Genomic DNA, 23352 nt, shown 5'->3' on the forward strand with positions numbered 1-23352 from the left:
GTTATGTTTGTCGAATTTGCGGTCGATTTTTTGGTTGGGTTCCTTCATATGCACCAGAAAACGTGGGAGGTTAGTACTATCAGCGTTATAGGTGGAAAAAAAAAACCACCACGAAAATCAGAGAAGATTTTGAAAGAGTTAAACATTGAATTCCCTAGTGAACAATCGGGTCGCATAGAATACGTGTTAAATCGAGTTTTAGATGGCAAGATATCTAGAGGTTAACCATTGAAGGCTTTAATCGCGGTATGTTATCAAGAGGCAACCGGGAAGGACGATTTAAAAGTAAAAGATTTGTTTCAAGTTTCGGATAAGCATTGGAAAAACGCCCTCGACAAATTGAACCTCGCCAAACGAGATTTCCAAAAACATATAGATTGATAAACAAGATTTTTTCAAAACGTATATAACAAAAAGGAGACTCACACGTTTTACTTAACCGAAAGTGAGTAGACGTTTAAATTGAAAGATGTCATTAAAAACACCAAAGGTGATAAAGTCGTCAGAGTAAGGAATATTCCGTTTGACGCTGGATATTTTAACATAACAAACGCTACTGAAATTGAGTGGGGTACAAACTTGGACGCTAGGCCCGCGGGGGTCCGTGGTGAACGACCGCCTGGAATACCTTCAGAGGAAGGAAGGGAAGTATCTCCCAATTCAGAATTAATACAAACAGCTAAAACCAGATTGATCCAAGCAAATAAAAGAGGCACTTTAGCAGGAGAAATCAGAATCATCGCTGAGGAGATTGAGCAGCTAAACCAAGAAATCGCAACTTTAGAAGAGCAGTTAACCCAAAAACAACCATTAGAAACGCGGGCTCGTTTAGCTTATAGATATCAACGATAAAAAAGTCAAATCAGTTTAATTGCTCGAGGGGCAGAGACAAGCCTTAGATGAAATTTATGAAGGGAATCCCTCAACTCTACCTACAACAAACTCCCCCGTATTACCAACGAGACCCAGGAGAGAATTAAATAAAAGCCTTTTTTTGATGGGGCTAACAGAACCTATATACGATACACTTCATTCTCGGAGCGCATCTCAACCATTACCCGAGGGCCAAAGAGGAAGCATCGTGGTGTCTCCCGGTTATTATCACATGGACTGGTTTGACTTTGACCCAGGCGTTTCTTTTAAGGTTCACTCAGAATCTAAAAGGGTGACTTTGGCCATTACGGACCCCAATCTCAAGTTGCGACTAAATAAAGAAGTGTCTGAGTTATTGAACTTACCCAAAATAACACTTTTACACAACGTTATTTATGAAGGCATTTAAACCCCTTGAAACTCGCGTTTATTCATTGCAAACAATTAAATACATTTGTCAACTTTTATAATGGACAGTCTTTAGACATGCTAGATGTGATAGCTACCGAGCCTTGCACCTCAACACCCATGACGTGCAAAACGCCTAAAAAGTTAATAGACAGAAACAGCAGTGAATTGACTTTTTCTGTTAAAAACGATCGAGGTGAGCTCTTGAATAATATCGGCAAAATTCTTATTGAGTTAGACATTTTTTTAAAACGCGTATATAATAAAAAGATGACGACTTACATTTACCCAGATTTGACTTTAAACTCGGCCGAACAAGCGGAGACTAAAATTGACCGCCTTCGAAAGTTCGAAGAAATCAAACCCCAGTTCAAAGAGAACATGACGCGCGGAAAACAAGCTACAAAAAGATCAAACGTATACTCACTGCACTCGGTTAGGCTACCGTGGAGTACGGAGTAGAAGTACGTACTGGGCGCGACCTCGGCAGCTAGTCCATAAAACCAAAAAGCACGATCAAATCCGCGTACTTGCCGATGCAAAGCTAAATATAATCGAGGAATATGTTTCTCATGCAATTGAAGATGGTGACATAGCGCAAGAGGAATTTGTACTGATTTTATCTGAACTGAAAAAGTTTAACGAAATAAAAGAAAAAATCAGATCAATTACGTCTACAAAATTACAAGAAAGTAAATCGACGAGCAAAGAGGAATTTGAACGACAAGTAAACGAGATAGCGGAAGCGCTAGCGACCGTTTTAAAAAAGTTTTTATGAGAAAACGTGGCGAGTAAGTTTAACCAAGTTGGTTAAATACGAAGATAAACCACCCGCTTATCAAGAAGCGAGCAAAGCGAGCCCAACCTCCTTTTTAAAAATAAACGCGCATGAAATAAATGGGAGCCAACTTTAGTCATTTATCAATCGTAGTCAACAAAGACAACTCGTTTTTAGCCGAGTTTCCCAAATAACGCACGCGTATAAATTACCGAAAGTCACCACGGCGAAGCCATTAATCGCTGGGTAACCGAGCCAATTTCGTTCTACCAAAATCAATTTAATTTCGCAGTCTATTGCGCAACGACGGCTTGCGGGGTAAGTTTTGATTTGCTGTCTGAAACCAATCCATGCGTATCGGCTTTATTTAATTTTCACGTATATTATACCGTACGAACAATATTTTATGACTGCGTAATGCCCATTCTGAGCGACGACGTATTTGACGCGTTACACAATAATTACGATCATCGGAAGTTTACAGACACGTGTCGTCTATTTAACGTCGATTTAAACAAGTCGTTTAAACAAACTGGTGACACTTTGTCAAACGGAATAGGAACTGCTTATTATTATGACAACGGTTACGTACCTGTCCTAATAAAAATCATGATGCGCACGACTTACACGTCACCAACGACAAATACGCGGGGTCTACTTTTATGGGCTTTGGCTAGGGTGATCCACCTAAAGGCTCGGGTCACGCGAGTACTTACACGGTCACTTGGATTTCACAGTCAGACGGGGACACTTTGGCCGGGTGGGATTTTATTCCTAAAAGAGTAGCTTGACGGATGTGGGAATCACCAAGGTAAACGAATCCATTAGGGCTTACGTATACGCGTTACTCGGTGCACAAGCACAAACAAAGACTGGCGTTTTGGCCACTGGCACCGGGTCAGACGCGCAACGGCAATTTATTACGATCGTGGAATCTTTAATTAATTCAGCCCCCGATCTCGAACAGTCGATTGACCAATTTCAAGATTCGTTGCAATATGCAAAAACGCCTTTAATCTTTGTTGTTGCCCCGGGTTTATATCTGGTGCCTTCAGATATGGACTCACGCATCGGCACTTTTGAAGGTTACAATAATAATTTACAAATCGCGACTGAGGATATGACGACAGGTTACATACCGAGTTTAAATTTGGGACCAGAGGTTGAAGATGATTTTGCGGAGACAGAACCACCCCAAAGCCTTTACCGAAGACACCACCCCCAAGTCCTTTACCTGTAGAACCAACCCCAAGTCCTTTACCTCTAAAACCAACCCCCGAGAAAAAACCTTTGGACGTACACAACGAAGAAAAAATGGCTCTGACCGTAGGAGTTATTGCTATACGTGTTATTGGTGTTATGTTGTTTAATGTTTTGAATTAAACGGTTTGATTGAAGGCGTAAAAAAATCCTTTCCCAAATCTGAGAAGGGGTTTAATTTTTTTGCCTATGTTTAATTTGTTGTGAACTACTTTACCTACTTTCAGTGTTGTAGTATTCGTACTCGGTACTCGTACTCGAGTCCTGTTTTCAGAGTACTTGTACTCGTACTTGTACTCGGTGTCCAAGTACTCGTACTCGTATGTCCAAGTACTCGTACACGAACTACAGTTCTTGTACTCGGGCTACAAAATACTTGGAACTCGACATCCAAAAATTGTACTCGAGCATCAAAGTACTCATACTTGATTAACAGTACTCGATAAAAATCCTTTAAGTTAACTCACCACGCACGGCCGTTAAAATAAGGTACAAAAAATATCGACTCCAGTGACCCGATATTCGATACAGTTCTGACAACGAGACGGCCGAAAGTGGGACCATTAAGGTGTCTGAGCGCCGAAGTATTTGTTGACTTTGTTCCAATTTTGGTACTCAAATAGCCCTTGCGAGTATAACTGGTTCGACCGTGACGATCCGTTTAACTGATATACGGGTTGTAAAATCTCTGCGGGTTCTTTACGTTTGGATCTTTAAACAAAATCAAGCAGCCTTTTAGACTCTTAATCGTTTGATCGATGCTGATGTTCCACAACATGTCTGACTTGTTTACTGCTTGTTTTTTCCACGAGTGAATCCGGTCGAATAGGTAATAGACGACACCCTTGTGCTTGCTCCTCAAAGCTTGGGCCAGGTCTCGATTAGTTACCACTTCGTATTCTAAAGTCAAATCCGAAATTGCATATTCCGCGGCTGTGTCTGTCGAGTTAACCAATTTGTCGTGAACGTTAAAAGTCAATTGATACGTCAAAGGCTCTTTAAACCCCGGCAGATAGAAAGGGTCGTGGTCCGTTAACATCGGCGTGTCTAACGAAATTGCATATCCATTTTTGAACGCGTCTGCAATTGTTTTATCTTTACCGTTGTTTGCAGCTTCGTTTTTGTCGCCCGCACCTAAACGCAACGTGGCCACGTTTTCCCTTCCAAACCAAAGTACACCATGTTTTTCGTCTGTGAAATTGGTGGCTAGTTGTCTTTAAAATTGTGAAACATACTCGCGTCCCTGTAACTGATGATTTTATTGCCCTGTAAGCTGACGTTGATTTATGAAACCAAGTTTCTCGCCACGTTGTTACACACGTTCCGGTTATCGTCTGATGCTCCGTCAAGATCGAGTTTAAATGCCAACTTTGCGGTACCGGGTACTATTACGTCGTCAATGCCTAAAGCGGGGAATTTTACGTTTAACGTGTGGTCCGCAGCTATGATACTCGGATTATGGGTGATGGTTACTTCACGTCTTTCGCCTTTGATCGTGCGAGGTACTTTGAGCCTGCGACTCGGATTTAGTTTTTGGTGTATTGTTGGGACATATTTTTAGTATATACGATTTTTATTTTACTGGAAAACCTTAAAGAGAAAGAAAATGCTATTAACGTTAACGCCGCCGCAAAAAAGTTCTCTTTGATCTGCATTGGTTGACTTCGCTTTGTAAACGTTTCGGAGTGGATTTCTAAAAGCACGTCGGTGCAATGATCTACGTCTGCACGCATGTCACCCAGCATTTGTTTATCCATTCTTTTAAAATAAAGTAAATTTAACTGTACTGATAAACCAAAACACCGACTAAAGCAGTTCTACCTAAAATCCATATAGGTTCGCGAGTTATTTGATCTTCAGACGGCATGTAGAAATCGGATAACTTGGGTTCGGGTGGTAAACTTCGCCACATGTTTTTACCCGTCAACTCCGAGTACGCCCGTAAAGCTTCGTCAACGCTTACAAAGGTCTGCTGACTCGCACGCTCTTGTCTCATTCGCTCGTTCAGAAAGTCTCGCATGTGTACACAATTTTCTTCCCACTCCTGTTTTGCTTGCGCCAGTTGTTCTAACGCGAGGTCGTGACGTTTATGTTCTTCGTCTACTTTATTTCAGCTAGACTACTAAACAAAAAAATTAAACCCGTGAATGCCAGGGCGTTTACTATCGCTCCTCCTACCATCATTAAAGCGCTTGCCATTTTATTTTATATTATTTTAAATGAAGCAAGAATTTTCAAAATTATTTTACAGCCCTCCTCAGCGATCCTGGCAAAAAAAAAGCCATTTGGCAAATTTATTTACCCGCACCTACATACGTGCCGAGACCTACAATGTTGCAAACCGAGTTTGTCAAACCAAACGAAGCGCATCAATTAGATATTTTATACTTGCCCTGGGATCGAGTAAATCGTAGGACTTTTAAATACGCTTTAACCATAGTAGACGTCAATTCGCGACATAAAGAAGCAGGACCGTTGACCAATAAAACCGCCGATCAAGCATTAGAAGTCGTGAAGAAAATTTACGATCGATCGCCCTTGACTTGGCCTACAATTATAATGGCAGACTCGGGATCGGAATTTAAAGGTGAGTTTAAAAAGTTAATTATTAAACATGGGGTAGAAATTCAAACAGGTGAACCGGGCGTACATCGGTCGCAGGGGATCGTGGAAAGGTTTAACCGTACATTAGCTGAAAGGTTATTTGGTCATCAATACGCGCAGAAATGTTAAACGTAGGCGTTCGTAACGTAGAATGGGTACAGCGTTTGCCACAAGTAATAAAATCGCTAAACGAGGAAAAGACCAGACTAATTGATGCTTGTTCTTATAGTTTTCAAATTGTAAAATGTTTTTACCTTAGGTGGGTAATTCGACTTTACAGGGAACTGCGTCTAACCCTTGGCAATCTTCTTTGTGCCCGCTTAACTTCTCTTCTATTTGAAAGTGCGACATGCAATTAATTACAGTACCAGTATTTTTTATGCTCGTGTTTATTAATATCGCCCGTCAACCGAAAAAAAGTTTTTAATCCAGCTGTAGTGACTCTTTTCACCTTGGGTAAAATAAAGTAAATTGATAGGTTTGCCCATGCGCTTAGTTTTGTAAAGAATGTAAACGCCGTCTTTTTGTCGTTAAAAACACATTGATTGCTAAGTTGTTCTGTGATTCGATGCGTGAGATTTGTGAAATGGGTGTTTGTAAAATTTAGGCCGTCTGCGTCTGTGTAAGTCGAGGTGCGCTTGTCGTGTATATAATATTTTGGATTAACTTTCAATTGACTTTTGACGTAGTCTGAATATAATTTTAAAAATCGATTTCCCCGCTTTTGTTCCTATGGTGCGTTGACTCCTGAAATCACTATTATAGAGCGAGTTCGATTTTTGCTTTTTAGCATTTCACACTTTCTAAATAGGTTCCGGCACTCTTTTATATATATCTGGCATTAAATTCCATGCTTCTTTAGAAATCACCGAGTTCATGTGCCTCCAACTTCCTTAATAGAAGAGAAATTGACAGTATACAAATTGCAAATCTGTTCGCGAAGGCATTTTGGGGCCATCATTGTCTGTACTACTATAGCGCCCTCATCCATTTTGCATGAAGGTTTTGTGTTTTTTCATACACATTCCGTGTGTGTTTCCTGTTGGTAAAAAAAGTCTCAGTTGTTCACGTTGTTTCATAGCTAAGATAAATTCCAGCGAAGGATTTATTTAAACATTGCTTTTTTCTGTAATTTGTTTGTGGACCCTTTTGGGCTCTTTCTGCTATGCCGTGATCGGCCTCCGTAGAATTTCTAGCCGGTTACGTGAAGGGTTGCTTGCAGTTGTAAAAATAGCGTCCAGCGGAAAATAAGAGGGCCAGCCGAAAATCCGGCCCGAATTTCGTGCCAATTTCAGCTTGGTCAGTTTGACTGGTCTGTGGCTGTGCTATAGGGGTGCACTGAACTAATTCAAGCTCCATTGAAAATAGTGTAAAATCAACCAAGTTTGGAGCCCCATGGCAGCCAACTGAAGTCCCTGAGGCCTCTCAAACAAAAAACAATGTGTTGTTTGGTCCTTCAGATTTCATTTGATTTTCAATTTTTAGTAGGTTAACCAATGAATTTTTTAATTATCCGCCCAAAACAAACTCACCCCCCAAAAAGTGAATGTTGCCAAGCCCTCCCAGCGGCCATTTTTCAAATGACATCCCTCACCTTCTTGGGGCTCTTCTGACTAATTTTCAATCCCATTTTTGTCTGCTTTGTCCCCAGACGGGTGCCCCTGGATCTACAGAGATGATTCTGAGCCATACTGACACAATTCCACCGTTTCTTGGCCCGAACAGACTCCTCTTTTTGAAACAATTTCTGGGGGGTACTTTTTGTGCGCCTCAGCCTGGTGGAGAATTTTCCTTGAATTGGGACACTGCACCTATAGCTAGCTAGCTAGCCAGGCACTCCGTGCATGACGTCACTATTCAAAACTCACGCTGCATCGATCAAAAACCCATTCACAGAACATGGACCGACCACGGACAGACTCGCAGCAAACAACACGTGGGTGCGGTGGCACGCGTACATGTACATGTACGCACACGTCATGTTCGTACGTAGGGCCTAGTCAATTTCCACCTCCATGAGTATCCCTCAGCACATTTTCGCGACTTCGTGTGTCTTCAAGAAATTAGTCTTTGAGGAATCGCTGGCACACCTACATGATGACATTGATGTAGTAAGTACAGTGGATTTGCTTTTATTATTCCACACTTTACAGGAATACAATTCATAGGCTTAGCATGTTGAGAGCCTGGAGGAACAAAAATTCCTCCATGTTGAGACTTGAGAGTGATAAGACCATGGAGAAAGGAAAAGACATTGTTGAGACTAATCCTACATAGGCCTGTACAGGTAGGCCATAGGACTACTGTACATGTAGAATGGTTCCTCCGTCATATATTTGTTCAGGTTGTACAGACAGGAGCACGAGAAATTGTGAATTAATAATAGAAGTACAGACATAAAACAGTTGGTTTGTTTACATAGATATTGTAGTGCTTGGCGTTATTTGGTGCCAAGGAGCCAGAGTCACGACAGGAAGAACTCGACAAGACACAAGTCAGGTTTTGTTTACTGCAAGGCTTAGACTGAAGACCCTTTGGCCAGTCCGCCTGATCTGGCCACTTGGGCTGTCATGCCTGAGTGACTTTATTACATAACTTCTTCAACAGCCACCAATCGTGTATTCACCACATTCCTCCCCATCTTATATTTTTCTTCTTTGGAGTGCAATGGGAAATAAGAAATTTATTTAGTAGCTTTATCAGTAATGCACGAAACTTCATCAAAATCCTTCATGACGAATGGACAAGCCATTTACAATTTTTGTTACCACGTCAGAGTCATTATCTACATTTTAAATACTATTTTATGCACATAAAAACGTGGCACAGTTAGCTCCTTAATATAGTTTGTCTTTAACTTTCTGCACTTTTGAAAGTTGGCTTTCTACAACTCTTGCGCAAAAGTAATTTACTCAAGAAATACAGTGACAATAATACACTTTTTTATTTTAATAATACATAAGTAATATTTCCAACGGTTTTTCATTGAGGCCCGAACCAAAAACAGACTTTTTTTGTAAAACGTTGGGTTGTGGGCCGTAAAACTTGTGTGTGTGTAGAAAAAAAAATTGTTTCCTATGTCGATCACACATTTGGCTTTTGAGAAGATTTTTTGTTCATGCTAGGCATCCTTAACCTTAACAGTCCTCAATCCTTCACCTGTTGGAGGATTGAGGACTGTTAGGGTTAAATGACTTAACATATAGTTCAGAGCATGAACCTTTTTTGTTAGTCAGTGAAATACCCTGAGGGGGTAGTGGAAGTTTCCTCCTCTTCTGGGAAATTCTTCAAGAACAAATTTATACAAAGCTTTTATAGTGTTACACTTTCAAAAAAGTTTTTTATGATTAATTAATGTGTTGTAAACATGGGTTACCTTAACTACATCACTTAATGCCAGACAGAAATGTTTGGTTGGGATCAACATAATTATTCATGAGAAGCAAATGTCATACAGTGTTTTAGTATTTTGGGTACAGTTATAAAGGAGGTCTGTGACGGGAGTACCATAGATTTTTGCAATTTCCTGAGCGACAAGTTTTGCCATTGTCAGGTCGCTGAATTGCACTGCCTTCCTCCTATTTCTGGGTTGGAAATAGGGGGCGTCAGTTTCAAGGAGAAGGCGATTTAGGGGGATGTTTTTTGGCTACATCCCTGGCACCAGTGGCTTTCTTGGTAACAATTAACATGAGCCCCACATACAAATTTTGAATGCTAGAGCACCATTTGTATGCTCCGTCCCAATTTCCTGTATAACAGTGGAGGTGGATCCTCCGGTGTGTGGGGAGGACGTTACGTGTTATTCGGATACAGTCCTTTTCAGCATCCCAACAGTGGATAATCACTGGCTTGTTGTTGTCAACTGCAAGCTGTAGAAAACGCCTAAATACAATCTGTTGAATTTTGGGGTGATTATAGTAATCGCCAGAATAATCCAGGTCTATCTCCCCTAGGGCGACAACCTTCGGGTGCTGGATCAAGTGCTTGATGGTTTCAAAGGATTCCTCTCTGAGTGGAATTTGTCAGACTCCATCTCCTCCCGCCATTCCTCATCAGTTAGAGTCTCTTGATCGCAGAAGACTCCTATGCAGCCTGCAAATCCGGACATGTTGACGTGTTCTCGTTGGAGGAATTCCATAAGAGTCCCTTTGCGGTTATACTTACTTAGCAGTCGGTCGATGTGACAGTGAGCATCGATGAATTCTGAAGGCTAGGAGGCATTGGAGCATTCTCCAGTGGAGCATTGAATAGAGGCGCGTAGGGGTCCTCAGGTTGCGTTCCTCCGTAAGGGCAGCCCGACAAATTTATCATGCGCGTCCCAAATGCAGGTCTCCTCGAGGCTAAAGGTTGAATTTTCATCGCCCAACTGACGCTGGGCCACGAAATCCACAAGCTTGCTAGCGGATGCCAACCCTAACCTCGAGCAGACGTGATCAACAAACCGTTCACTCGTTCAGCCAGTTTTAGAAGATGGCTTTTTCCAAATGGGCCATGCATGTCACAGTGCAATGCAATTTCTATTCATCTGCACTTCCAGCAAGCAAGGAGTGGGAACAGGAACCACCATCCCTCACTAGTGATGTGGTATCTGATGACATGTCGTCATAGCTTGTGGGTTTTTGTTTCACACCCTGGATGTGGACAGTGCTGTTGGTGCTTCTTCTAGGATGGAGGGGTCGCATGTGGAACTGGAGGGGACATCTGTGGGGGTAATTAGATGTTAGGTGATGGTGTGAGCGAATTGGTAAGTGGAAGTGGCGTAGATTGTGTCTCAGCGGGATCTAGTAGTCCCTCCTCGTTATAATCTGGCACGAAATCAACCTCCTCCATCTTCTGAATTAGGTAAGGAATTACAAACTAAATATGACAACTTACAAAATATAATCTTTGACTTTCTTACCATCTTTAAAAAGCTAAATTTTGTCTCTGAAGCGAGCAGGAGGCTTAACTTGCCCACCACTCCTTGTTGTGGTGGAAATGCAAAGATCAACTTCTTTACTTTCATTACATGTATTAACATTTTCACTTTCCCTCTTGGGGAAGGGTAGGACATGAACATTTTCGTGTACCGTACTGTTCTCTGAAGTGTCAGCTCCTATCAGTTTGTGTCGCATTCGCCGCAACCAGAATGGGATCTTACGGTCTTCACATTTTTTGAGCATATTGTGTTAAACGACCATGCTTTTCTTTCTACTGCGTACTCTGTACAATACTGGGGAGAGAGGTTCTTCAACCAAAAGTGGCCCAAGCCATATCGGTTGTAGTTTATGGGACTGGCCGGTTTGGGATGATTTATTTATTACTTGTACACAATGCCCCCTTCCTCAAATGCACAGTAATTTTGGCCTAGATCATAGTTTCTCTTCTGATAATTCTGTGCTGCCCTGATGTTATTTCTTGTCTGTGCATGAGTTTTTAGCATTCTCTTTTATAGGTTTCATGCATACTCATGAGGCTGTTCACTCTCTGAATCATTAGTTTTCATTTCCAAAAAATAATTCTACTGGTTGCACAACCTCTCATCCCAGCATTAACAGGTGTGGTGTTAAGCAGGTGTGTCGATTTGGAAGGGCACGTATAGCGGCCATCAAAATAGGAAGATCTTCATCCCATTCAGAGACATTTCCTTTTAGATGGCATCTCAAGACTTGTTGGGTAGTTCGGTTGTACCTTTCCACCTGACCATTGGAGCAGGGTTGATAAGGAGTTGTACAGGTCTTAATAATGCCTAGAATGTCTTTGAATTGATTGAAACAAGTTGCTTGTAAAATTTGTGCCCCGGTCCGTGTGAATTTGGAGGGGACATCCAAAGCCAGAAATGAAATTATCAATGGTGATTCTTACAACGGATTCAGCCTTCTGGTCTGGTAGGGGGTATGCTTCAATCCACTTAGTGAACTGACAAATTAACATAAGAATATATTGATTACCGTACTTAGTTGGTTTAAAAGCTTCCAGGATGTCTAAGTGAATGCGTTCAGAGGGAGCTCCTGCGGGAAATTTCGTTAGGGGGGCTTTAGTTTTTCTAGAGGGTTTTTTGCTTGCTTTGCATTTCTTGCATGATTAAACGTGGAGAGTGGCATCTTCACCCATTTTGTATCAGAGTGGTCGAGTGGTTAAGACATCTGCACTAGTAAGCAGGAGGTCGTGGGTTCAAGTCCCATCCGAGTAAGCTTGTGAGGTTTTTACGCAAGCTCTCAGACAAGCACTGAGCATACAGTGCTTATCAATATACGTTGGGTAAGGGCAAACCTGTTATATATAATTAACATCTCCCCAACGCAAAAATACATCTTGAAGACTGTGTGTACATGCATGTTTGACAAAAAGGGAGATATTACCCTCGTCCAACAAAACGCCGGAGCAAGGGACAAGACGTTTCTCGATCTACACTGGTTTCATTGTTAGCGTGACAACTGGTGTCCTCCGAAGAAAAGGTGTCACTCTTGGGTGAGGGTTGAACCAGGGGGTTGGGTGTTTCAATGGATATGCAACACTGCGAAGGTACTGTGGCTACCGAGTCTACTACCGATATTTCTCGCACTGCGAGGGGGATGACATCATCGATGCCATCTTCAAAGCGTGCCCACTGATTATGGATTTTGATGCAATATCCACAACCTCCACATGGGAGATCGTTAACTTTGCTGCCTGCTAAATAACAATTGCAGATTGAATCTGTTGAGGAAATTCTAGATAAGGAGTCGGCATTTGTATGTTTCTGTCCTTTTCTATGAATGATTACCATGTCATACTGGCTGAGCTCCTCAACCCAACGTGCTAGTATCCCTGAAAGGAGTTTAAATTGCATAAGCCATGCTAGGCTTCCATGGTCAGTCCTAGCATAGAACCGACTGCCTAATGGGTAGTGGCGAAACTGTCTCGTAAACCGGACCACTGCTAAGAGTTCTTTTTGCATTGTGCAGTACTTTCTTTGAGCGGGAGTAAGTATGTAACTGCCGTATGCAATTGCAGGCTCTACTTTATCTTGGATTTGCGTTAGTTCTGCCCCTATCGCTAAATCTGAGGCGTCCGTATCCAAGACGAACAGTTCATTGTTGTTACGCGGGAAAGTTAGCACTGGGTTTGTGGTGAGTATTTTTTTAAGTCGCCGAAAGGTTGTTTCGTGTTCATTGCACCAAACAAATTTGTTGTTTTTTTTTATGAGTTCATACAGAGGGTTTGCTAGTTTAGCAAAATTCTTTATATGGGCACTATGGTAAGTAACGAACCCGAGGAACCTTTCTACATCCTTCTGCAGCTAGGTGTGGGCCAATTTCGAACAGTAGACACGCTACTAGGATTTGAGGAGATGCCCTTCGAACTGACTAGTTTTCAGAGAAAAAGTACTGTTCTTCTTTTTGAAATAGCTGACATTTTTTGGCCTTGAGTTTCAGATTGTGCTTGTGAAATCTTTGCAAATCCTCAATGAGGTTTCCCATGGAGTCCTCAAAACTCTTCCCTAGAATTACTATATCGTCCAGATATACTAGAACATGTTCCCACGTAAGGCCTCAAAAGTATTAGTGTCATAGCACGTTGGAAAGTGGCGGGGGCATTACATAGCCCAAATGGCATTCATTCATACTCGAACACGCCATACTTAGTGTTAAATGCTGTTTTGTTCCTATCCTCTTCAGCTTGTTCAATTTGATAGTAGTTGCTACTCATGTCTAAGGTGTTGAAGAATTCCGTTCCCTGTAGTATGTCCAAACATTCTTCAATGTTTGGAAGCGGGAACGCGTCTTTAACAGTTACATCGTTAAGAGCTCTGTAATCTATACAAGAACAGACTTTTCCATCTTTCTTTCTTATCGAAACTGGAGGTGACGCCGAAGCCGATGGCCGTATCACACCCGATTCAAGCAAAGTATTTATATGTGCTTTTTCTTCAGCCTCGAAGCTTAGCGGCGTCCTACGCATTTTCTGTTTAATAGGGATTGCGTTCCCTGTATTGATAGAATGTTGAACCGCTGAGAACCTTCCCAGTTCAGTGTCGTTTTCAGAAAAGACATCTGCATATTCAGTAAGAACATTAGCTAAACGGTTTGATTGGTCAGTAGTTAAGTGTTCTCGTGACCTGCTGCATACATGTAGTTCTGAAACGTGGGGGATTTGATTAATTTGTAGTACAGTCATTCCTGATTGGGAGTCGCCCGACAGACACCGAACTTCTCACTACTGCTTTTGTTGCTGGCGATACTGTATTTGGTTATACATGTACCTTGTGCTATCAAGGGGTCATCCAACAAACGCCGGACTTCTTGCGAAGTATCGTTTTTGCTGTTGGGGACAACACTCTCACTATTGCCTGGTACTGCGATGGAGTCGCCCAACAAATGCCAGCCCACTCCATGTGAAATATCACCATTTGACAGTACATGTACATGTATGTCCTCAACGACTTCTGCCCTTCCTATTACGTGACCTTTTTTCAGACGTATACATCTTATTACTATCGTTGCGGAGGAGCATGTTGCATGTGGTAAGGTTCGAAATGTTTGAGGAAACTAGGGCATACTGTATGGAAATTCCTTTATGATACATTTCTGGGCTATAGACAAGGAATGTTTTGTTTGATGGAGTGGAGAACTGGACTCTGGTGAGAATCTCTGAGTTTGGGGGTACAACCACTTTCCTTGCCAGTGTCATCCTGTGAACGGAATATTTCTCTAGTTGGTTTTCCTCATTTGTGCGTTAATGCAAACCATCTAGGCTCAATGTGTCTTTTCTCAGATTGATAACCCCGGAGTGTGCTTTAAGAAAGTCTAGCCCCAGTTTACATGAATCTTCTATGGGGGCTACAAGTATGGCCCATTTATAATTTTGGTCACCTAGGATTAGGGTGACATTTTGGAATTTGTTGGCATGTACATGTATCTTACTGCTCTTACCTGCTCCCCTTAGAAGTACCTGTCCACATGACGTAGTAGGATGTTTATTTTGACCAAATAACTCATCAATGATTAATGATACTTGAGCTGCAGTATCCACAATAGCATGTGTATCTATACCATGAACCTTAATTGGGATTACTAGATTTATACAGGATTGCTAGACAAGTGAATTTCTTGTACCACTGTCGACGTTTGATTGCTATGACATTTAGAGGATGAAGGGATGGATAGGCGCATTGGTTTTGAATTGACCGATCGTTGTCCACTCCATTGGTCATCACTGGTTTAAAGACGGAGTTTGTGCTGGAACCATAAGAGGGCATATTTTTTGGTGGGAACTGCATCACAGGAGACTATGAAGTACATGCATCACGTTTGCATCGCTACCAGCAAATGAACTCTCCCACCAACATGCCTGACATGGCTCTTTTCAACCAATGAGGGGGTGTTTCTACTCAGGGCGGATAGACCTACATGTACATTTCAAAAAGAACTCCATGATGTATGATGATGTACACTTATCCGGGCTTTTCTTCCCACCTCTAAAACTGAATATCTCTTCATTGTCTTCTTCACTCATTATCATCCTGTAATTGTCGCTAAAGGCGCTGTTGGATGATCAGATAAATATATAAATAAAATAAATATAGATGTAATATGGATGCAGCTTGGCACCCCAAGTGTTTTCTAATTGAATACCAACAACATTTCACTGCTAAATTTTGACCTTTTAGGACACTTTTTGATTGCTTTGAGATGGCTGGTAGTGCCTATACTAATGTTAGGTCACTGTAGGGAAATATTAGAGGCATCAGTAATGGATTTCTTTACCTACATGTAGGCCTACATCTTGGCCTACATCTCGACTAACATTGAGGATATATGCATCAAGTAATCGTGCCATTGCGTCTTGACTGTTAGTGTTCCCTCAAGTGGCACACTTGAAAAAATTGCCCAAAACCCCACATAACCATTGGAGAAGTTCTGTAAACTGGATAATTTCTATTACATGTACCTCAATTTACATACACTTAAACAAACGTTTGTTAGACAATCATTTTTAATTTTAGAAGTGGTTTGGAAGTGTCCATTTTGTACTGAAGGAATAAAAATTGTTATTGAGCCAAAATAAAATTTTCATTGGAAAGTTGTAATGGGTGAGTAAAATCAGGAGTTTTGAATTACATGTAGATTAGTGGGAGTTTGATGAAATTTCACTTACTTTGAAATTTGCGGTAAAAATGTTGCTCCCGCAAGGCACTGGAGGCAAACAAATCAAACTGCACCAAAGTTAGGGGGTGCGCAGTTAGGGGCTTCAAAAATACATGAAGGATGTTGCTGTGACAACAGTAAAAGCTGAAGGGATGCATTGCTTTTGTTTTTTATTTTTATTGTAGGAGGAAGTCATAAGAGAAGATGATGGAGCAAGGAGTGGGCAGCATCAGTGGAGAGCACAGAACCTGAGTAAGTTCCTTTCCAGCACCAGGTTATTCAATGACAAGCTGGATTGAGAAAGTGAACTTTACTCATTTTCCCCCATACTATTACATGTGTCTTAATGCCAACCTTCCCAGATCCTTCAAAATCCACCAGCAGATTTGTGGAAGATTGAGGAAGGTAGAGCCCAGCCTCTTTAAATTCAAATGGGACTTGATGTGTCCATAGAATTTTGGAGAATGTGTCATTGTGGGGAGGATTTTTTTTAGTCACTTGTTAGTCATATTTGCCATCTGTGAAGAAATCAATTTTTACAGGTAGATTTGGCCCTGATACTTCCTAACGTCTTAACTGTAAAAGAGCTTGGTTACATTGGACCCCCTCGCGGCACGCGGCAATCCCCCTAGAATTGAGCTGTCTATTGTCGGATTTTTGTACAAATTTCATATGCATGACTTCCCTTCTCAATATATCTAAGTTTTATCTCAATCTGTCATATGGTTTGACAGTCACTTGGAAGTTGGGAATGGCAGCGAAAAAGTTTACATTCTTGGTTGACCTCTCTTAGAAAAAAAGGTGCTGTGCGAGAACGCTATGTTGAATTTTCACAAAAATGATGTCAGAACAACCAAAAACAGTTATTCAAAAAACTCGAGAAGGCATCACTGGCCTGATAGAGTAAACCAATAGCAGCCTGGTTGGTCCCCTTCCTATGGGCTCATTTTCTGGCAACACTGGCCTGATAGAGTTAGGTGATAGCAGCGTGGTTGGTCGCCTTCCTGTGGGCTCATTTTCAGGCATTACTGGCCTGATAGAGTAAAGCGATAGCAGCGTGGTTGGTCCCCTTCCCGTGGGCTCATTTTCTGGCATCACTGCCCCAGTAGAGTCATCTCTTGTTTTACAACAATAGTAGTCATGATTTTGGTTGTCACAACAATTTGTTTAAAGGTGCAGTCCACTGTTTGTCTTTTGTGGATTATTTTCCTTTGAATCAACAAAATTACTCAAAATCTAAGGAAGGGAACACAAGAATGAACCTGATAATGAAGTTTCAGCTTAATAGTGAATGCTCCATATTCTGAGAAAACTATTCTAGGACTTAGATTTCAGATCAGAAGTTGCCGAGTCGTGTTTTAAATTGTGCCTGAATTCAGCATCTGGGCAACATTGTCATATTCAGTCGAATACAGCTACACCTTGTCACCCCCTGAACTAGAAACTGCTAGTGTCTGTGCATCTTTTCAACGCTTGCACGTTTTTCTAATCGTAACTTTCCAAAAATTTGAGAAGGCACCTGCTTGAAATTGTTGTTTCTTCATGATGACTGTTTGCGAGAAAGAACAGTTTCTCTCAGAATTGAGTCCTCCATCTAAACCAAGTGTGCTTTTCAACAACAATTTTGGATACCTTTTGGATAATTGCAAATGACAGAATGTTCAGTACAGGGTTCCCACCGTCATTGAAGATCCTGGGAAAAATTAGTCCTGGAAAGTCGTGGAAAACTCATAGAAAATTGGTCTTAGAAAAAGTCATGGAAATCAAGGTCGTACAAGGGTAATTTTGGTGGTGGTTATGGTTAGTGGCTATGGCAGTCTTCCTGTTTATTACGTGTATACCAAACAAATTTTCTGTGCAGAGTGGCATTAAGTGCCATGGAAATTTTCATATTTTAGTTCTGGAAAGTGCAGAAAAGGTCTCTGAATTTGATTTTCAGATTTCATGGGAACCTTGCTTGTAACAATTAGGGCCCATTTCCATGGCACTGCTTAGCACGCGATTTCACGCTTAAAGAGGCTCCGCGTGTTTCATGCATATTGTAAACAGTAAGCACAGCCAAATGCATCTTAACCTTGGAGGAAAGATTTGCTTTAATTTAGTGATGTAATAACAGAAATCTCTATCCACTTGCAACCGTTAGCACGACCATCCCGAGCACCGCCATGAAATAGTGCTCAAGGTTCGCACATTTTTCTGCCAAAGTTAGCAAGAATTTTCTTCTGTGTTAAGAAGCCCCATGAAATTGTGCCCTGACCCCACCCAGCCTGTTACACCCTACACACCCCAGCACCATATGGTTTTTATGGATTTAACAGCAACCCACAATAAGAGTCTGTGGTGATAGGTTGAAGTATGGATGTTTTGCTCATTTGGGGAAAAAATTATTATTACAGTGTGGCTAAAAAACTTTAGGTGACCTTTTCTTGTTGTTTCTTATCATTTTTCCCAGTGTTTAGATTTGGGAAGGCCTCATTACCAGGTGAATGTACTCCCATGGCTGCCTACATGTACATGAACGTTGAGGGTGGCTAGCATCATGGTGCAAGTGGACTGACCGATGAAATCTCCAAAGTGAAGAGGCAGGTTACGTCATAAGTAGTACCTGTAAGAGTCCTGTGTTTCATATCATATCCTTTCTGCAATGATGAATCTGGGAAAGGGGGAGGGGTCAATTGGGGTCATGACCAAAAAAGGAGCAAAAGTTGTTTTCATTTGAAAAAAAACGAGAGGATCTTTTTGGTCTATTTAATTTCCCTTCTTTTGGAATGTAGAAATGTAGCCGAACATCTCAAACAACTTTAAAATTAAAAAAAAAATTTGGTCCCCAGAATCAAGTTTGTCCCCCTCCCCGAAAAACATTGGGTCCTAGATCCACCCTTGGGTGCTTGTGGCTAGCTTTTAGGGCAACCCTGACCTAGGGATGGTTGTGTGCATTGTGTCAACCAAGCAAGACGATATGGATGAGGTTAAACCCTTGTAACCAGGGCAAGCTAGTTGAATGCACCCACTGTACTTAAATTGTTCACATTTTCCTGGCCTAAAGTTCCTTTTTGTTCATAGTTCGTTCCTGTTTAATGACAAATTACCACTGATCATTGGTCCACATTTTGAGACATGTTCACATGTTCAAGGAGTAATTTGGGTTTCATAGTTTTAATAGTAAAACTCTTGAAATGAAGCGTCTAATCATAGACATAAAATACCTTTAGACTGACAACAGCAGGGGCATAATTTAAGGAAAGTCTCCATTTTTAATAACCATGAGCAAATGGCTGCCTTGTCACCCGGGGTTTTATGAGTTGCTGTACAGCACTGCTCTACATCAGAGAAGATGGACTTGGGACAATTGTGTTAATTGTCCATCAAATATTATTTGGCCCTATTGCTCTTTTTATTAACGTTCTAACCTGGCACAGTTCAATTTTTCTTCCTCATAATTTGGCCCATTATTACAAGCCATTAGTAGGAGCCAAGGTGCATGTTATGTGAAATTCAGATAAATTCCTGACATCCCTGTTGTTTAGTGAATATTTTGAAGAGCAAATTTAACATTTTCTCAAGTTTTATCTGATGGAGCACTAAGAACTGTGTTTCCAAACATTTCAAAAATAAATTCTAAAAATGAAAATCACATACATTATTGGGATTTGTTCAGACTTTCTAAGGTGAGCAATGAATATGGACAAAAATTGAAGTGTTCAGAGCTCTCATTTTGTAAAGGATCTACCTTAATTTTGCCAAATATTGAACCAAAACACAAAAAGGGACCACGTTGTAAACACTTAACAGTATTTTCGGTCACTTTCCAAAATTTCCAATTTGTATTCAACTCAACAGACTTGTGCACACTGCTGAAATATTTTTGCCCTCACTTTTGGGATCAGTCATTGATTTCTGTAGGAGCTGTTGGTCCATAGATATTTTAGATTCTTGAGCTTCCCTGATTGATGTTACAGTATTATTGTAAAACAGCGCCCTCACTTGTTAGGAAAAGGGAAAGACAATTTTAAGCGTTAAAAATGTCACTTTTTGATTCACTGAATCCTAAAGGGGAGTCTGGAAAAATATTTTTAACAAAATACATATCATATATGCTTTCGGTGGTAATGGGTAAGCGTTGTCAAAGGAATCCTTGTCATAGTTCATTCTCTAACATGAAAATGGATGAAAAGCAATAGACACAGTTTTTGTGAAATAAAAGGTCTAAAAATAAGGAGTGTACAGGGATCCCTTAATTTTTGAAGAAATGTCTCAACTTCTGCTGCAACTTAGTTCCTTTTGTGATTAATTTCTTCCCCAGTCTTCCTCATACGAAAGCTGTGGGTATGCCCTAAGAGAAGTAGACCATGGTGCGCCATTGCCTCCTTCAACCTGGAGAGAAGGAAGATAGAGGACAAGATCCTATGGGACTTCAGAGAGATGATTCATGAGAATGTCAAGGAGAGGAAGTATAGATGCCAGTCCTCGCCTCCATCACCGAGGAGAAACAGTTTCCAAGATTGGTTGATGAGGGATCCTCATCAGAATCTTAGGCACTGATTCAAAAAAAGGCAAGGAAAGTACTCAATCTTCTCAGAGATACAGTTCCATGCTTCCACGTTGATGGAGCAAGTATATCTGCATTTGTACACTACTCAAAGGATCAAAGGATCATACGTAGTGATGAATAATTTAAACAAATGGTATTCACATCGCAAAAAATGAACGTCATTTAATTTGGCTATTTTCTGGCATCCAAACAAAAAACTTCTGTTACAGGGTGCTGAAGTCTCATGTCACTGAAAAACACTTTTGCCAGCACCTTGCCGGGTCTTTTGTTTATGAGTAAAAATGATATCGCGGTAATGTGAGGGCGCTGTTCATGAGTTAGAATGATATCGCGGTAATGTGGGGATGCTGTTTATGAGTTTGAATGATACCGCGGTAATGTGGGGACGCTGTTTATGAGTTAAAATGATATCATGGTAATGTGAGGGTACTGTTTATGAGTATATTCTCGTAATGTGAGGGCACTATTTGTGATTCTGAATCACAGAAATGAAGCATTTTGAAGACGTATCTCAGCACGAACAAATTACATGTAACTGTTGGGACCTTTTCATTCAGTAAAATAATGTAATGTCTGACTTGTATCTGTTTGCAAATCTTTCCCCAAATCACATATTTTTATAATTATCTGTAAAAATGATTGATACTAAAAAAAAATCAAATTTGTAGTTGTCAGGACATTAAAAAAAAAAGCTTCACAGTTTTCCAAAACCTAAACACAAAATGGTAAGAGGCCCAATATTTCAGTCACTTTTTCTCAAAATGTCCTGAAGTGAGACACGTATGTGTACATCATTTTACCACAGTAGTGTTGTATAGTACTGGCCAGTCTCATTCATGTCATTGTATCCCCCCCCCAACTCTCTAAGACACTCCCAGTCTCTCACCCCCTTGCCTCTGAGTCATTCCAAGAGTCATGTGCAAAGAGAGTGAAAGGTAGCTATTTTGAAGATGTGCAATACCTCAGCAATACACACTGCCCAATGCTTTTTTACCATCCAGCTAATTGGGCTCTGAAACACAACTAACCAATTGCATTGTCTCACATTCTATGGTGCTCAACCAAGCATGAACATGAGCTTCAGTGTACAGTCAAATCAAGTCAATGAGGTACACGTCTGGCCGAAATTTTCAAGGACAAATGTGTGATCCTTTAATTTTTTGAGTAGTGTATATTGGTATACAGTACAACGCTGCTATAATGAACAGGGCAAGGTCCATACACAATGCTTGGCGTAGTATACGGTACCTCCCCAACTATTGCGATTTCATTGGTAGTGTTCCAATTGTCACATTTTCATAGGCCTAAAAAACAAAATGTTCTGATTTCCATTAATAAAAAGGGGAAAAGTCCTGCCAAAAGAGGGCGCTATTTGCCAAAACAGAGAGGGTGCCATTTCCTATGTTGAAATGTCAGTTGTTACACATACGCGTGTGTTCTTGTTCGTGTAAAACAGTTTCTCTTGTGTGGCTGTTTGTTTTGTTGTGGGCTCATAACATGGCCGTTCCAATTTCGGAGTTTATTGACATCTTAACTTTTGAGTCACTGTCATCAGTCATAATTTTTTTCTTTATCATTTAAATTTTTGATGTTCAGTAAAAAAGTGCAGAAAATTTGGGAGCCAAGAGGAATGTTCCATATACAGAATTGTTCAATATAGTGACGTTGTACTGTACTTAATCCAAATTATTCAGAGGCACTCTGTAAATTAAATAGACAATTGGTCGGTTTGCTTTTGAAGAAAGACTTTAGTTCGCCTTTGTTTCTTTTCATCGTAATGCATTGACTCATACATGTATTAATGCACATTTAAAACATTCATGTTTACATTTAAGTTACTAAGATGCTCTACATGTACTTCAAAATTTGCAAATAATTACAATTAGGAAAGTCTCTAGACACTTTGATAAAGCTTGTAACTGTTGCATGATTTTAAAAACTGAATGGTGTTCCCAATCAGACAGCCAAAATACCTGCACTGTCAACCCAGTGGCTGTTATGAACTTCACTTTTAACAGGTTCGCCCCTGAACAGAGTTATTGACAAACGGGAAGAACTACCAACTTAGGGCTGGATAGCTCAGTTGGTAGAGCACTGGTACAGTGTTCCAGAGGTCACAGGTTCAAATCCCACTCCAGTTAATTTCTTTTGTCCTGGGACAAAATTCTGTGTCCATTTTGTGTTTTCCAAGTTGTACGTCCACATTTGCCAGAGCATTAGAAAAAAGTCTTTTCACTTAAAATTATCACAAAACTGCAGGTCGCAAATTGTTGGCTCAGGGCTAAAAGGTAATTACTGCAAAAATGTAATTTTTGAAAACACTCTAAGGGCCTTACTCTGTGCACGAAAGAAAGTTTATTATTTTGCATAAAACTAGTTTTTGTGGCAAACATGTTTAAATTTTAACCAATTCTGTTTCCCAAATTCATGTCTAAAACAATAGTTTTCACTAAACACCTTTCAGTGCATTTAAGAACCTTTTAGCACTGACATGAAATTTGCTTCATTTGAAAATATTACCTTGCAAAAATGCTTTGTATGTATGTAAAACAATCACCATTTATTGCTGTAACCAGTTAATTTCTATTGGCAAGTGAAATAAATGCTCATTTATTTAAACTAGCACAACAACTTGTTTGTACATGTATATTTGTAAAACTGTAGTACTTTGCCACTTAACCCTTCTAATCTGGAGCATTTTACATTGTCAGAGTTTACGGTACATCTGTTTCCATCTTTAGATTTTACATTTCAGCCTCATCCTACAT

At 40.5% G+C, this 23352-nt stretch overlaps 1 long non-coding RNA gene across 3 annotated transcripts; it reads left to right on the forward strand.

The window, feature by feature from the left end:
- The first annotated feature begins 7707 nt into the window (after window positions 1-7707).
- Window positions 7708-23215, forward strand: LOC110975631 (uncharacterized). Of its 3 annotated transcripts, none has more exons than XR_015425741.1 (4): window positions 7708-8034; window positions 16218-16306; window positions 18485-18639; window positions 20336-23215. It is a non-coding gene; the product is annotated as an uncharacterized LOC110975631 (long non-coding RNA). The 3 variants fall into 3 exon arrangements; XR_015425740.1 differs by having other exon boundaries at window positions 7798-8034; window positions 16218-16284; window positions 18485-18614; XR_002597726.2 differs by having other exon boundaries at window positions 7799-8034; window positions 16218-16284.
- Window positions 23216-23352: the final 137 nt, after the last annotated feature.

The sequence above is a fragment of the Acanthaster planci genome, linkage group LG06, assembly GCF_054643075.1.
Source record: "Acanthaster planci isolate LZ-2023a linkage group LG06, COTS_SCS, whole genome shotgun sequence".
Classification (NCBI taxonomy): domain Eukaryota; kingdom Metazoa; phylum Echinodermata; class Asteroidea; order Valvatida; family Acanthasteridae; genus Acanthaster; species Acanthaster planci.